The sequence below is a fragment of the Panthera pardus genome, unplaced genomic scaffold (assembly GCF_024362965.1).
Source record: "Panthera pardus isolate Hobbes unplaced genomic scaffold, ASM2436296v1 HiC_scaffold_8, whole genome shotgun sequence".
NCBI classification, from domain to species: domain Eukaryota; kingdom Metazoa; phylum Chordata; class Mammalia; order Carnivora; family Felidae; genus Panthera; species Panthera pardus.
This window is the reverse complement of record NW_026527013.1, coordinates 74,320,251-74,334,598: the sequence shown is the minus strand read 5'-3', so window position 1 is coordinate 74,334,598 and position 14,348 is coordinate 74,320,251. Positions and strand designations below refer to the sequence as shown.

At 43.2% G+C, this 14,348-nt stretch overlaps 1 protein-coding gene and 1 pseudogene across 5 annotated transcripts in view; one reads left to right on the top strand and one right to left on the bottom strand.

Moving 5' to 3' along the window:
• POU6F2 (POU class 6 homeobox 2) overlaps window positions 1-14,348 on the top strand; it is a 485,355-nt gene that overhangs the window by 375,117 nt on the left and 95,890 nt on the right. The gene's annotated exons all lie outside the window — the stretch shown is intronic.
• LOC128775623 (40S ribosomal protein S8-like) lies at window positions 2,931-3,599 on the bottom strand (annotated as a pseudogene).

Below are 14,348 nucleotides of genomic sequence, written 5' to 3'. Positions count from 1 at the left end.
TTTTGTTCAGTTCTTTGCGTTTTGATCAACTCCTTGCGTTCTTTTTTTAGGAGAACATTTACAAACTCAACGGCAAGGGTTCTCACCGTCAACTGCACATTGGGATTACCTGCAGAGTTTCTTTTTAAATCCCAAGGCCGAGGTCCCACCCAAAGATTCAGATTGGACTCTAGTGGGGCGGGTCACGGTTATCATCATTTTTTAAAGCTGTCCAAGTGGTTCCAATGTGGAGCCAGGGTTGAGGATAACTACCTATTGTCTTGTAAATAGGCTCACAATTATTCATTTCTAAAAGAGCAAATTCCTACCTCTTATTTATACAAAACGCTTTTTACATGCAGTGTTGGTTGCAGGAGCGGTGCTAACTTTTATTCTACAATATAATAAAACTAGGTCTTCGTTCCTAAAAAGATTGAGCTGGTGTGACTTCTGCCCTCCCCCTCCCCAGATTCACAGCCCACCAGGAAATGAAAACAACCATAAATGTACTTTGTTATCCACTGGAACCTCTTCCAGACTCTGAAGGTGGGTCATTAGCCAGTATTTGCAGAAAAATCTCACACCTTGTGATTCACCTCTGACACTCAAGATAGAATAGGAGAAATAAATAATCTTTTAACGCCCTCTGCAAATAAGAGTTTATGAGATGCCCAGTCTGATGCTAGATGGCGTCTTATCCAGTCTATACCTGGGCTTCTCAAGCTTTTATTTGCATATGAAGCCCCCTGGGATCTTGATAAATTTACATTCCAATTCAGGAGCTCTGGGGTAGAAAGCCGACTCCAGATTCTGCATTTCTAATGAGCTTCCAGGTATGGTCCAAAGCTCAACAAACCTTAGATGTCCCAATAGCTCACTTCACGGGTCAGAAAGTTACAGGTAAGGACCTCTAAGAGGCACGATGCAAACCAAGGTCTATCTGCCATAACACCTTGTCTACTGTGCTAAATCTGCCTCTTTTTAGTCTTTTTTTCATTGTGGGATTTTCCTCTGTTTAAAGAGATCTCATTTAAATCACGGAACGATTTCTTCCTTGCAGATGAAAACGGAGGTAAATTGCACAGTTGGAAGAAAGACTCTCACTGTCCCCTGTCTGGTCTTTCTTGTAGCTCCTGATTTAAGTTTCAGTCTTATCATTGCTCAAGAAACAGAAACTCTGCAGTTACAGGGGAGGATGGGGCCATACATTCTTCTCTTTATTTGGTAAATATACCAGTTTCGTGGAACTGTTTGTACCCAACTGAAACTCAAAGAGATTGAATGGTCTGTGACCACTGAGAAATCAGAGAAGTCAGGGAGTGTCGTTCCAGGTTTTAGGCCCAACATCGCCTGGCTATGTGACTATGAAGATCACTCCTTCCTGTGTTTCCATTGTCTGTTGTACAGCCATGGAAGCACAGCTGACACTGTCTGCTTCCGTTGTGTGTGGGGGGGCGGGGGGAGTCTTCTCTTACACCATCATTTCAAGACGCTTTTTCAGGAGCAAAAGCCAAGATACACATAAAACGGTAGCAAAATCATCCTCCAAGTGTAGAGTCCATACAGAATTAGAATGTCATTTTTTTACCTGCCGGAAGATCCTAGTGTGGTTTGTAGAAGTCCTCTACCCTCTTTTTCAGAAGTGTGAGAGCTGGCTACAAAATGACATTCGCAGGGGCACCTGGGTGGCTCAGTTGCTTGAGCATCCAACTCTTGATTTTGGCTCAAGCCATGATCCCAGGGTCAGGGGATTGAGCCCCACATCGGGCTCCACGCTGACTGTGGAGCCTGCTTAAGATTCTCTCTCTCTCTGGGGCGCCTGGGAGGCTCAGTCGGTTAAGCGTCCGACTTCAGCTCAGGTCATAATCTCATGGCTTGTGAGTTCGATCCCCACGTCAGGCTCTGTGCCCACAGCTCAGAGCCTGGAGCCTGCTTCAGATTCTGTGTCTCCTTCTCTCTCTGCCCCTCTCCACTCATGCTCTGTCTCTGTCTCTCAAAAATAAACATTAAAAAAATAAAAAAAATAAAAAAAAGATTCTCTCTGTTTCTCTCTCTTTCTCCCCCCCCCCTCCCCTCCCCGCCCACCCTGGCCCCTTCTCCCCTGCTTTAGTGCATGGTCTCTCTCTCTCTCCCTCAAAAAAAAAAAAAAAAAAAAAAAGTGACATTTATATTAAGCATCTTCTCTCCAGTCACATCTGCTTTCCAAAGTGGCCATTCCTGGGGCACCTGGGTGGCTCAGTCGGTTAAGCGTCCGACTTCAGCTCGGGTCACGATCTCACGGTCCGTGAGTTTGAGCCCCACGTCGGGCTCTGGGCCGATGGCTCAGAGCCTGGAGCCTGCTTCCAATTCTGTGTCTCCCTCTCTCTCTGCCCCTCCCCCGTTCATGCTCTGTCTCTCTCTGTCTCAAAAATAAATAAATGTTAAAAAAAAAAAAATTCAAAGTGGCCATTCCTGTTCGAATGGAGAATTTGCTTTGTGATAATTGGGATTGGTGCCATCATTGTGCAGCAATGTATTCTATATAAAATGCAACAAATGTCTTCAAGAACATCCACCCCTTTAAGGTTCTTGGCATGTTGTTTCGTGTATCCCGTAGGTAAGTGGGTGTGTAGACCCAGTAACCCAGGCAAATCCTTTACACTCGCCTAATGTCTGCCTGTAACAGATTGGACAGGCAGGTCTTTATGATCATAAGGCTTTAGGAAAAAATAATCTCATTCACATCTTCATCTTCAAAGGACAGGAGAAACCCAACAGAACTTGTACCCATATCAGTCACCAGGCTTAGGATCCATCATGGATTGACCTAAAAGAAAACAAATTGGGAAAATAAGGTCTTAACCCCCGTCAACCCAAGTCCAATATGTGGATGGATGTGTGTTTGCATTAAAGGGTTGGACTCTATGTGTATTATGTAACTTTTTTTTTTTTTTTTTGAACAATGAACACCTTTATTCCATGACCGAAGATAGGAGGGAGGAAGATTCGTTTGCCTTTCTGGCCTTGATTTTCCTCAGAACTCTAGCTCCTTGCCCCCTAGCACAGAGCCATCTGCTTGGCCATGCTGGCCTGGTCTTGAAGCCATGCATGGGAGCAGCTTGCCCTGCTGGGACTGGACCTCCAGAAGATGCTGATTTGGGCATTCTTTTTCCTGTCATCATATTTCTTCTGAATTTTCTTTGATCGTTTCTTGTAAAATCTCTTCCTCCTAGGGAGTCAGCTTGGCCCCCTTCTTGTGGCCCAGGGGCAGTGCATAGTGGGACTCATCCCACTGTCGGTACCGTGTGCTGTCGATGAGCACGATCCAGTTCTTTGCCCGGGTCTTTGTGTAGACCAGTTCATTGTTGGATGCGTCATAGACAACCTCAGTAATGCTTGTTTTGCATGTACAACATTCAGAGCCCCTGGAGAAGTAAGTCCCCCACACCCAGCCTCAAGCCAGGGGACTTCTTATTGCCTCCCTGAATGCAGACTGTGTGTATGCCGGTGGGGAGAAGGGGGACAATCTTATTGGGGGGGGGGGGGGGGGCTTCCCAGCTTATACTTCTGCTCCTTGTGGCAGGGCTTTCTCTCAACCCCATCTTGTGGCACTCAGGCCAGTTGTCCTGAGAAATGCCCATCGCTTGCGGTGCCCGCTGCAAAAAAGCTGTGATGTAGACTTTAAATCTTCATGGGGCGCCTGGGTGGTTCAGTCAGTTAAGAGTCCAACTTCTGCTTAGGTCATGATCTCCGGGTCCATGAGCTCAAGCCCTGCGTTGGGCTCTGTACTGACAGCTCAGAGCCTGGAGCCTGCTTCGGATTCTGTGTCTCCCTCTCTCTCTAACTCTCCCTAGCTCACACTCTGTCAACAACAAACGTTAAAAAAATTTTTTTAATCTTCAAAGTTACATGTATGTGTGCTCCATACTTGCGTGTATGTATAGTTGTGTTTATTGGTTATATATACACACAGGCACGTATTTAAAAAAATTTTTTTAGAAACACCCACTCAGGGATTCTGTAAAGTGTCCATTTATAGGGTTATCCGTGTAGTTTGGACAGATCAGCAAAGTGTGAGCACAGGGGCAGAAATGACATTGTCTGGGGTTTTCCTTTCTTGCCTTTTCTGCCTGGGACGTTTCCGAGAGAATGACTAAGCAGTGCCGGAGATTATGAATTTGCTTAAGTGTGAATGGCTGATTGCCGGGTGCAGCGCCCGGCCCTCCCCGAAGGTGATTGACTGGGGCTTCAGGTCCTCACACTTGATGCCCGGATTTGACTCGGAAAGTCTGCCAAGTCTTTTACTCGGAAATTTATCTTAATTAGATCTGAAAGACCTGCCACAGTAGAATAGTCACACCGATTAAAATGAAAAACAGGAGAAATTACTGATCAAATTAATCATAATGTCGGGTTACAGCTGTAGGTCTGATGTAATTTGCCACTCCAGTGAGTTACATCGGCCCGGCCCGGGAAAGGGAGCTGGCTTTACGCTGATCCGTAACACCCGCCCGCTCCAGGCGGCCCGGCAGGAGGCTGATTCCATTCATTTTCTTGGCTTGCTCTGACCTCCCTGCTGCTACTAGAAACAAATCAGGCACCAAACAAATGGAGGGGGGTGGGGTGGGGACGGTGAGTGGGGAGGTAAACGAGAAACATTCTCTTATCCCAGCGATTGTACGACTTCAAAATGGTGAGTCGTTTACAACTTGGCTGGGCAGGCTTGGGGCTTTGTTGCTCGTTGGGGTTTTCGCTTTTGTTTTTCGTTTCCACTTAACCTCATTTTAGTTTTACTTGTGGTGACCTGACATTGATTAGATGCAGAACGGGAATCAAAAGGTCAGAGGACAAAATCTTTGGCCCTAAGCAAAGAGGAAAAACCTTTAGAAAAATCTCCTTGCCAACATGGCTCTACAACTGGGGCATGGATTGAAATAATGTGAAGTGTCACAGCAGAGAGGAAGAAGCCCCGGCTGTAAGAGCTGATTGTCCCCACGAGGGTACAGTCCTGGTATTCTGATCTTTAAATTAACATCCCTTTATACCCTACCTTGTGTTAGGGCGGGGTTGGGGAGCAGTTGAGTAGGTGAGTAGGTGGAGTATACTATTTTTTTTTTTAAGAAAACAAGTCAGAGATTAGGCTCTTTTCAACAAATAGCCTTGACTCCGAGCTGTGATTCACTCAGTGTTCACAAAACATATCGCCCTATTAGCAATACAGAGAAGGCACCCTAAAGGACACCCCAGTCCAGACATTCTGTTGGCTATTCTCAGAAGTTAGAATTTAGGAGCAATGTAGGACTCCTTCCAATCAGTTCTGCTCTATCCCTAGCTGGGGGTGGGGGTGAGACTATGGGGGTTGGAGTCCTCTTAAAACAGAGGTGACTGGGAAGGTACAGAGAAAGGAAGCCTCCTTTCCATTCAGTGGCGATCAGATGACTCTGGAGCAGTAAGTTCTTCCTTTGTGAACATACGACGGGTTGTCCAAATCCCATTTAGTCATCCTGAGACCAGATGCTTATACCCTTTCATCTCCAGTGTGAAAAGGCCCCCATCCTTTCTTCATCCCACCGGGAATAAATCTGGTACCTTTTGTAAATGAGGGAGATAGGCAGTCACAGAAGATAAGGTGGCCTTGGCACTCAGGAGACCATGCCTTCTGGACCTTTCTATGGCTCTTTATGAAGATTTAGGTGGGACAGTGTGCCCAGACTGGGGAAGGATATAACAACCACGTTTTGAGTGGTTACTATATTGGCTTAGTTGTTTGTAACCAGATTTTTTTGAAGAAAATAATAATAGAGAATAGAAAATACCAGGGTATATCATACATAATGAAGCTATTTATTTTTTCTTGAAGCTTCTGTTTAAGTTATATATGTGTAGATATATGTATATTGTTATATATATACATATATATGTATGTATATATATATATATATATATATACATAGAGAGAGAGAGAGAGAGAGAGAGAGAGAGAGAGATTTGTCCATGTGCTTATTTGTGTGTGTATATGTGTGTGTGTGGGGGGGTATACACAGTAAAGCCTTGGTTTGTGAGCATAATTCATTCCGGAAACATGTTTGTAGTCCAAAGCACAAGTATGTCAAAGCAAATGTCAAGAACCAATGGCTCAGTTGTGATCATGTGACATTCAGCGTCATGCACTAACTCATACTGCAAGACCTCACTCGTTTATCAAGTTAAAATTTATTAGAAATCTTTGCTTGTCTTGCAGAACACTCGCAATCCAAGGTTTTACTGTATATATATATATATATATATATATATATATATATATTCTATGTATGTATGTGTGGGCTTGAGTTGTCAAGTGTATTTCTTACTATGGGACAAGGTCAGAAGAATTTGAAGAACCTTGCCCTGGAGTATCTAGCTCTTCAGGGAGGCAGAGGTGGGGAACCTTAGACATATGGTGGGTCACAAAGCAGCTTTATCAGAGTCCCAACATACTGAATGTGATGATGAGCTCCTAAACACTGAACACTATCCCCAACAGTCAAAAAGACCTAACCGGTTATGCCATTCACCACCACCACCCCCCCGCCCCGCCACACACACACACACACACACACACACACACACACACAATGCAGGGAAGGAACCTCAGCCTTCTACCCCCAGCCCTGTGGTTGAAAACTCACAAAGCATTCGTAGTTTAACCATCCTATTAAATGAGAAACTGAATAACATATTAAAAGCTCACAAAGCAGTCCCACCGAAAGTGAATAGATCACTGCAAAGAAAGAGTGAAAGCAGGAGAGAGAGCATGGTGGGAAGGAAGCAGGGCCTCACGCTGATTTGGGCTCTTGGAGCATTGATCAAGGGAAAAGCCTCATCCGGAGAGTTGCAGGTTGGCAGCCAGGTCCGTGGGCTCCGGTCAGAAAAATCGTGGGCTGGAGAGCTGCACATCAAGGGCTCCTGCAGTCTCTCTCTGTTGGTTGTCCCACCTGGTGTGACCCAGGCCAGAGCTAGCATCATCCTCACTGCCCTGGCCTTCCTTCCTCTCTTTTCTCCCTGTTCCAGTCCTCTCTGCAAACCCTGCCAAGCTAACCTGCCTAAAATAATACTTAATTGCATCCCCCTCACACAAAAAGCCCCCTTCTTAGCTTTCTTAGCCTGAGTGCTCTGTCCTGCCCTCTACCTGGTCTCCCACTGCCTGAAGGCCCCCCCCCGGCTCTGCTGGGGCTCTGCTGGGGCCCTGCACACCTGCCCTCTTCACCACTGCTCCTCATACTTCCCTGCCCTTCCTACTCCCTGCACGCTTGTCCAGCCCTAATAAGTGCTCTCCTCTTGGACTCACGGATTCGGCACTTAGCACGTGCCCTCCGAGTCTTTTTTTTTCTTACCCCATCTATGGACAAGTTTGTTATTTTACTTGAATTCTAAGCCCCTGAAGAACAGACACTGTGTCTCACACCTCTGTACATCCCAGGACTGTCTGTAATTGTTGTAAGTGGTGATGTCTCATTTCACAGTTATTCATTTCACAAATATGTAAGTGCCTGTTATCTGATGATCTTAAATTTGTCTGCAGAATTACTCGAAGATAACAATTACTACTGAAAGAAATGTTATGCATTTACTTTTATATTTAGAGCAATGCCTGGCACATAGTAAGGACTACAAAAACCTTAGATTTTGTTATGGTTATGATTTCTTTCTTTCTTTTTTTTTTTTTAGTGTATTTTTTTTTTAGTAATTTCTACACCCAACATGGGGCTCGAACTCACAACCTCGAGATCAAGAGTCGTGTGCTCTTCCAACTCAGCCATGATTTCTTTGAAATTGTTTTTTTAACACCATTATCCTTTGCACTATCTTCTGGCGGGCTTTGGGAAATGCAGAGCTTCATTTAGACTACTTCAAATCAGCCTCTTTCCTTTGGGAGGAGATGTACATCAGAGCAAGGACCACAGTTTTCTAATTAATCTTCTGTTTCTTTTCTCTCCCCCTCGTCCCAGCAACTCATGGTGGTTCTTGATATTTGGAGTATAATAGAGAGAGGAGCAGGCATTCTTAATATTTTATAGATCTGATTGATTTGTGAGTTAAATCGTATTTTCCAAAGCATGAAATATCATAAAACAGATAGACCCAAGGAAGATGAAAGGGAATCTCCCACCAAGAATGTAGCTCAGGCCCCCACCATTGGACACTGAAGACTCTTGCGTGACATGCTGTGCTGCTTCAACCCTCCCCCCCAGGGCAGACTCTCCCAGTAGAAAAATGATAATCTAGTTTATTTTTGAATATATTTTAAAATTTTTATCTATTTGTTTTGAGACAGAGCATGCACCAGCAGAGGAGGGGCAGAGAGAGGGAGAGAGAGAATCCCAAGCAGGCTCTGCACTGTCAGCGCAGAGCCCAACACGGGGCTCGAACTCACAAACCACGGGATCGTGACCTGAGCTGAAATCAAGAGTTGGTGGCTTAACTGTCTGAGCCACCCAGGTGCCTGGGTCTAGTTTAAAAAATAAAAGTAATTGTTGAGGCTTTAACACATACCGGGCACTGTGCGAAGTGTTTTTGTGTATGTTTTCCTACTTGGGCCCTGCAATCACTTATAGGAGTAAGGGAACCACGGCTCAGAGAAGCTGGTAACTCACCAGAAGCCCACAGCTTGTTAGAGGTGGAGCTGGGATGTAAGCCCAGACTGTCTGGCTCCAACCTGGGAGACCTCACATGCTCTTTTATGTGGGACGGTCTCTGTGTATGTCTGCTGTCCAGTGTAATTACTAATAGTGCCCATTTCATTCTCAGAATGGTCTTGGTTTGGGCAATAAATCATCCATGTCCCTTCCCCCAAGATATGCTCACTATGCTGCCTTCAACATTTATCCAAACTGCCTCTACCTGTTTTCACCTCACTAGGTGCCATTAAAGCTAAGACATTCGGACATCTTCTTAATTTGGTGAAAAGATGGAATCAGTCATTTTTAGAAACATATTGTGTTCTTTCTACTAGGCAACTTACCTAATAATTTTTCAGAATGTGATCCTATTTGAGTCAAGAGGATCCTTGGATGCGGGCCATAGGAGACACCTTCTTTTCCAAAGTGGGATTTGGAAAAACCTAACTGGGATGGTTCTTGGATCCTGACTGAGGTGATGGACACCATGCCAGCAGAATTATAATTTAGAACAGAGATTTACCACTGGTCCCAAAAAAGATGATGTTCGGTGAGGATACATGATGGGTAAAGATAATGCTCAACATATATTGTAAGGAGAGGACAAGAAATCACACACACACACACACACACACACAGAACTAATGATTTTTTAAAATCAAGGTGAATAAGAGTTAAAATGCAATGTCATTAAAAGGTTTGCAGCTGACATGGAGGAGAAGGGGCGCAAGGTTTCCTAAACAAGAGTGGGGCTCCAGGAGCTCCTGGGTGGCTCAGTCATTTGAGCGTCCAACTTGGGCTCAGGTCATGATCTCTCAATTTGTGAGTTCGAGCCCTGCATCAGGCTCTGTGCTGACAGCTCAGAGCCTGGAGCCTGCTTTGGATTCTATGTCTCCCTCTCTATCTGCCCCTCCCCTATTTGTGTGCGCACTCTCTCTCTCTCTCTCTCTGTCTCTCATAAATAAGCGTTAAAAAAATTTTTTTTAAAGAATGAAGGCTCCAGAGTACTGACTGCTCCAGCCTCTCTCCTTCTAGGTGGTCCCTGAGGGTGCTTCAGGGACGTCATGATTCCCAGATTGGCCACACATCAAAATCACATGACAAGGTTTCTGCAGCAAGTGTATCGTAAGAGAGAGAGAGAGAGACAAAGGGAGAGAGATTGAGATGAAGGTCTGGGAGACTGGACATGTAGATCAAAAGACACAGCAAAGAATTTCATTATGTGGACTTTATGTAGATCACATGTCAAACAAATGTAAAAAGGAAAAATAATGACGTTTATGAGATAATGGGAAATATGACTGTTGACAGGGTATCTGATAATATTTAGGGATTATTTTTAATATTTTTAGGTGTGATGGTGGTATGTAGTTATAGTTTTAGGAGGGTCTTTTGAAGATACATATCTTCCAAATTTTCCATATCTGGGATTTTTTTCTGAGATGATGTGGGAAGGAAGAAAATAATATTGGTGGAGGTTGTTGGCTAGGTATAGATAAAATTGACCATAAGTTGGTATTTATTGAAACTGGGTGGTAGGTCCATGGACATTAATTATAGCATTGTGTCTTCTTTTACATGTATTTAAATATTTCTAAAAGAAAAAAAGAAAGAAGTTTGGGGGGTTTTTTCTTTCATTTTTTAATGTTTATTTTTGAGAGGGTTGGGGAGGGACACAGAGAGGGGGACAGAGGATTCAAAGCAGGCTCTGTGCTGACAGCAGTAAGCCTGATGTGGGGCTCAAACCCACAAACCGTGAGATCATGAGCTGAGCCAAAGTCAGACTCTCAAACAACTGAGCCACCCAGGCACCCCAAAGAAAGAAGTTTTAGTCACCTGGGGATTCTTTAATAATATAGATTCCCCCCACCCAACCCAGAACTACAAAAATCAGGGGTGAAGTCAGTGATTCTGGTGATCAAGGAGGTTGAAGAACTCCATCCCTGTAGAATTGTAAACAGTTTCTTAGATCGGGATAAGTTAGCCAAGGCTCAGGACACTATACATACCAAAGATGGTTGATGGGTTGAGACACCGTATCTTAAGAAACTGAGGTTTTTCAAGTGAAAGATTGAATAAGTGAAGATGGTTGTTAATATCTGAGGAGTTGTAAAAAATAGAAAGGGAACTAGGAAACTAAAAATAGAAAAGATCTTTCCAATTCTCAAAAAGAAAAAAAAAAAAATGAAAGGCTTCCTCTTCAGTGAGGTAGATTGAATATGTGCATTTATCTCTACACCCCCCGCCCCAGGGGAGGGAATTCCACTAAAACGATACTGAAGGAAAATTTATTTTAATTGTATAAATCCAAAAAGGCAAAGAGAAGTGGAGAAAAGACAGCAGTGGACAAGCAATGTCAAACCAAATTTTGGAAAAGCAGGTGGAGGAGTTAACCAAGCTGAGAAAGCTAAACCTAGAGGAGCACAGCAAGAAGCTAGGCAACCCTGGAGACCCCAAAGCCTTGGGGGTTGCAGGCACCAGCTGCACGGAAGACAGGGTTGAGGGGGCATGTTGCTGAAAACAGGGACATTGGTTAATGACAGCATAATGAATGAATACTTAAACCCTCAGCTTCCTTCTCAATCCAAGAAGACAGGCAACTATCCCTCTAGCAGCTTTATGCGTGAGAAGCTAAACGAGAGACCCTCTAGACCTGGAGACATAAGTATGACTGTCTATGTGGCTGGGGATAGCTCCTTCCTGATGACCATGGTGTCAAGGGAAAGCCCACATCCTGAGTGATACAACCTGGCCTCATTGGGCCACTTACATCATACACAGGTGTTCAAGTATGTGGACATCTCACCACTCCCCACCTCAACCACCCTAGGTAATTGATGGTTTCTTCTCTGGAGAAACCTGACCACTAATCGAAGACAAAAGACTCAGTTATCAATATTGGGGATCTCCAACATCACCAGGTCTCTGCTTTATTTTTATATGTGAAAAGACAACAAAGAATGACTAAATATTTGAGAAATGTCTTTGTCTGAAATCAGAAACTAAAATGAGCCAGGGAGAGGGCAGACATTTGTTGGAAATAGAAGCAACAGAAGAAGAATAATTTTATAAAAATTTTTGAATTAATATCTTACAGAATATCCATTGAGACCATGCATCCACAAAACACATAACAGGTACAATACACAAGGAACCCTTCAAAATAATTCAGGGACTATTTAGATAATAATTTTAAAAATTATAGCAGAAATAAAAATTCAGTAGAAGGTTTAGAAAATAAAGAAAATATCTCAGAACGTAGAACAAAAGGAGAAAAAAGGAGAGAACAAATTAACAAAACAGGGAGAAAATACCAGATCTGTCCAGGAGATCTAACTTCTAACTGAGTACAAAACAAGAAAAAAAAAAAGAGAGAGAGAAAATTACTAAAGAATTAATTCCAGAAAATTTCCCAGACTTTAAGGATGTTACATCATTGAAAGTCTCACTGAATAAATAACCTAATGAATGAGTACTAAACAAAACACCTGTAACATATCATTATGAACATTTTTCCCAGGGAAAAGTGAGGGGGAGAACAGATAAAATACAAAGAATGAAGAATCAGAATACATTGGGTTCCCATAGCAATACTTGAAGCTGAAAGACAATAGAACAAAGCCTTCAAAATTGTAAGGGAAATGGTTTTCATCTTGCATTTTATATACTGCCAAGCTATCTATCAAATACAAGAATAAACTAAAGATTCAGATACAGAGTCTCTGGAAAACTTGTCTCAAATTGATCTGTCATGCATTCTTCATCAACTTTACTGGAATAAGTGTTCCACCAAAACGAGAGTAAACCAAAGAAGAGGAAAATTAGAGGTTTACCATCAAAAGGGGCAAAAAGGAACCCCCAGGCTGACAGTTACACCGTGGGCTTAAGAAAGCAACCAGTTCACCTTGTGGCAGGAATATTGAGGACTCTAGAAAGGATGTTGCTGGAGACAAGGCAGGGGATGGGAGGGGGTGCAGTGAAGAGAGCAGAAGAGAAACCAAGAGAGTACCTGGTATGGTTGACCTTATGGAAAATGGTGTTCAGAGAGGTTTTCCCATTATTGAAATGAGTTTGGGAAGAATTATGAATAGAAAGAAAGAACTAAGCAAACAGAAAAGCAATGACTAACTTTGGTAAGGGCAAAAACTTCTATAAGAAAAGAAGTGTAGTCACGGAATACCAAGAGGCTCCGAGGTAAACAGTCCCAAAAAGAAATTCTGATTAAATCGGAAACTCTGTTGGCAGAACAAGGGGAGGCAGGAGGAGGGGAAATAGGGAGTGGGTGCGAGAGCATTCAATCCTCATCTTCCACGTTGGAAGTCAACTGATAACACCCAAAATTGGCAAATTTAAGCTATTGTGTAGAAATATGGAGGTAAATAGTAAAAGGAACTTCTAAAAGACTTTGGAGGAGTGGCTCAGTCAGTTGAGCATATGACTCATGATTTCCACTCAAGTCATAATCTCACAGTTCATGGGATCCAGCCCCATATCCACGCTTTCAGCGTGGAGCCTGCTTGGGATTCTCTCTCCCTCTCTCTCTCTGCTCCTCCCCTGCTAGTGCTTTCTCATTCTCTCTCGAAATAAATAAACTTAAAAGAAAAAAACATTTTGGCAAACACGGAGAATTTGGTTTTAGGAGTAACAAGGCCTGAGTTATAGAAGTTCAGTTATATTTCAGTGTTGGACTTTCTACACTAAGACTTTGCGTGCTTATAGTTCCTTCTGCCTGGACACTTTTCCCTAAGGTATCCAGCTTGCTCCCTCACTTTATTCAGGTCTTGCTTTACATTTTACCTTATCAAGGAATCCTGCCTTCACCATCTTTATATAAAATTCCACCTCTGTTCCTTCATCATCCTTTGGAGGTCTTATCACTACCTGACATGTTCTGTATGTATTTGATGATTGGCTTGTGTGTTTTCTTCTTCCAACTAGAATGGAAATTTCATACTCACAAGGACTTTGTTCTTTTCATTGCAATAGCCCGGCCAACAGTGAAGAAGTGCCCACATTAGAACTAGGACCAGGGTACAAACTATAAAACAGAGTTTCCTAGGAGATGTGTGCACAGAAGGGTGTGCTGTAGGGTAAGCCAGTGAGACATCCCTCCCAGAGAAGAGGTAGCCACTTCACTGGTTCTCTTGTAGAGACACTGGACCAGAAAAGACTGGTGGTCCTGTCCAGTTCTAAGATTCTGTGGTCAGCCCTGAGAACAGAATGAAAGAAATGTACTTCTGCATAAAAACTGGGTATGAGAGGATTGATGCTTTTATCCCCAGCTAAACTAAACTTTTGGATGGACAATAGAGGAAATTTAAAATATCTTCTTGGCAGTGCTTTAAACACAAGCTATAAAGTTTTACTGCAGTGTGCTTGGTTTATTGCATCTGTGAGTATTATTTGTCTCTGTCCCGCAAGCCTTATACAGAACCTAGAACACGGTGCATATTTAATGTGGCGAAGTGAGTGCCATGAAATTCTCAGATGAGTTTATTCCTTGAGATGACTCCCATAAGAAAATGGATGATGTTGTTTCCGGGTTTACTTTGAGAGGAGAGACAAGGAAACTATAAAGTAAGAAGTCAACAGCATGGCAGGCGGTATATAAAGGATTTCCCGTTTGGCTTTAGAAACAGAGGTACCATTTCATTGCTGTTTGGCTTTCTCATTGGCCCCAACTGTTAGGCATGGTGTATAGAGGGAAACACCAGCTAACTCAAAAAGATACTC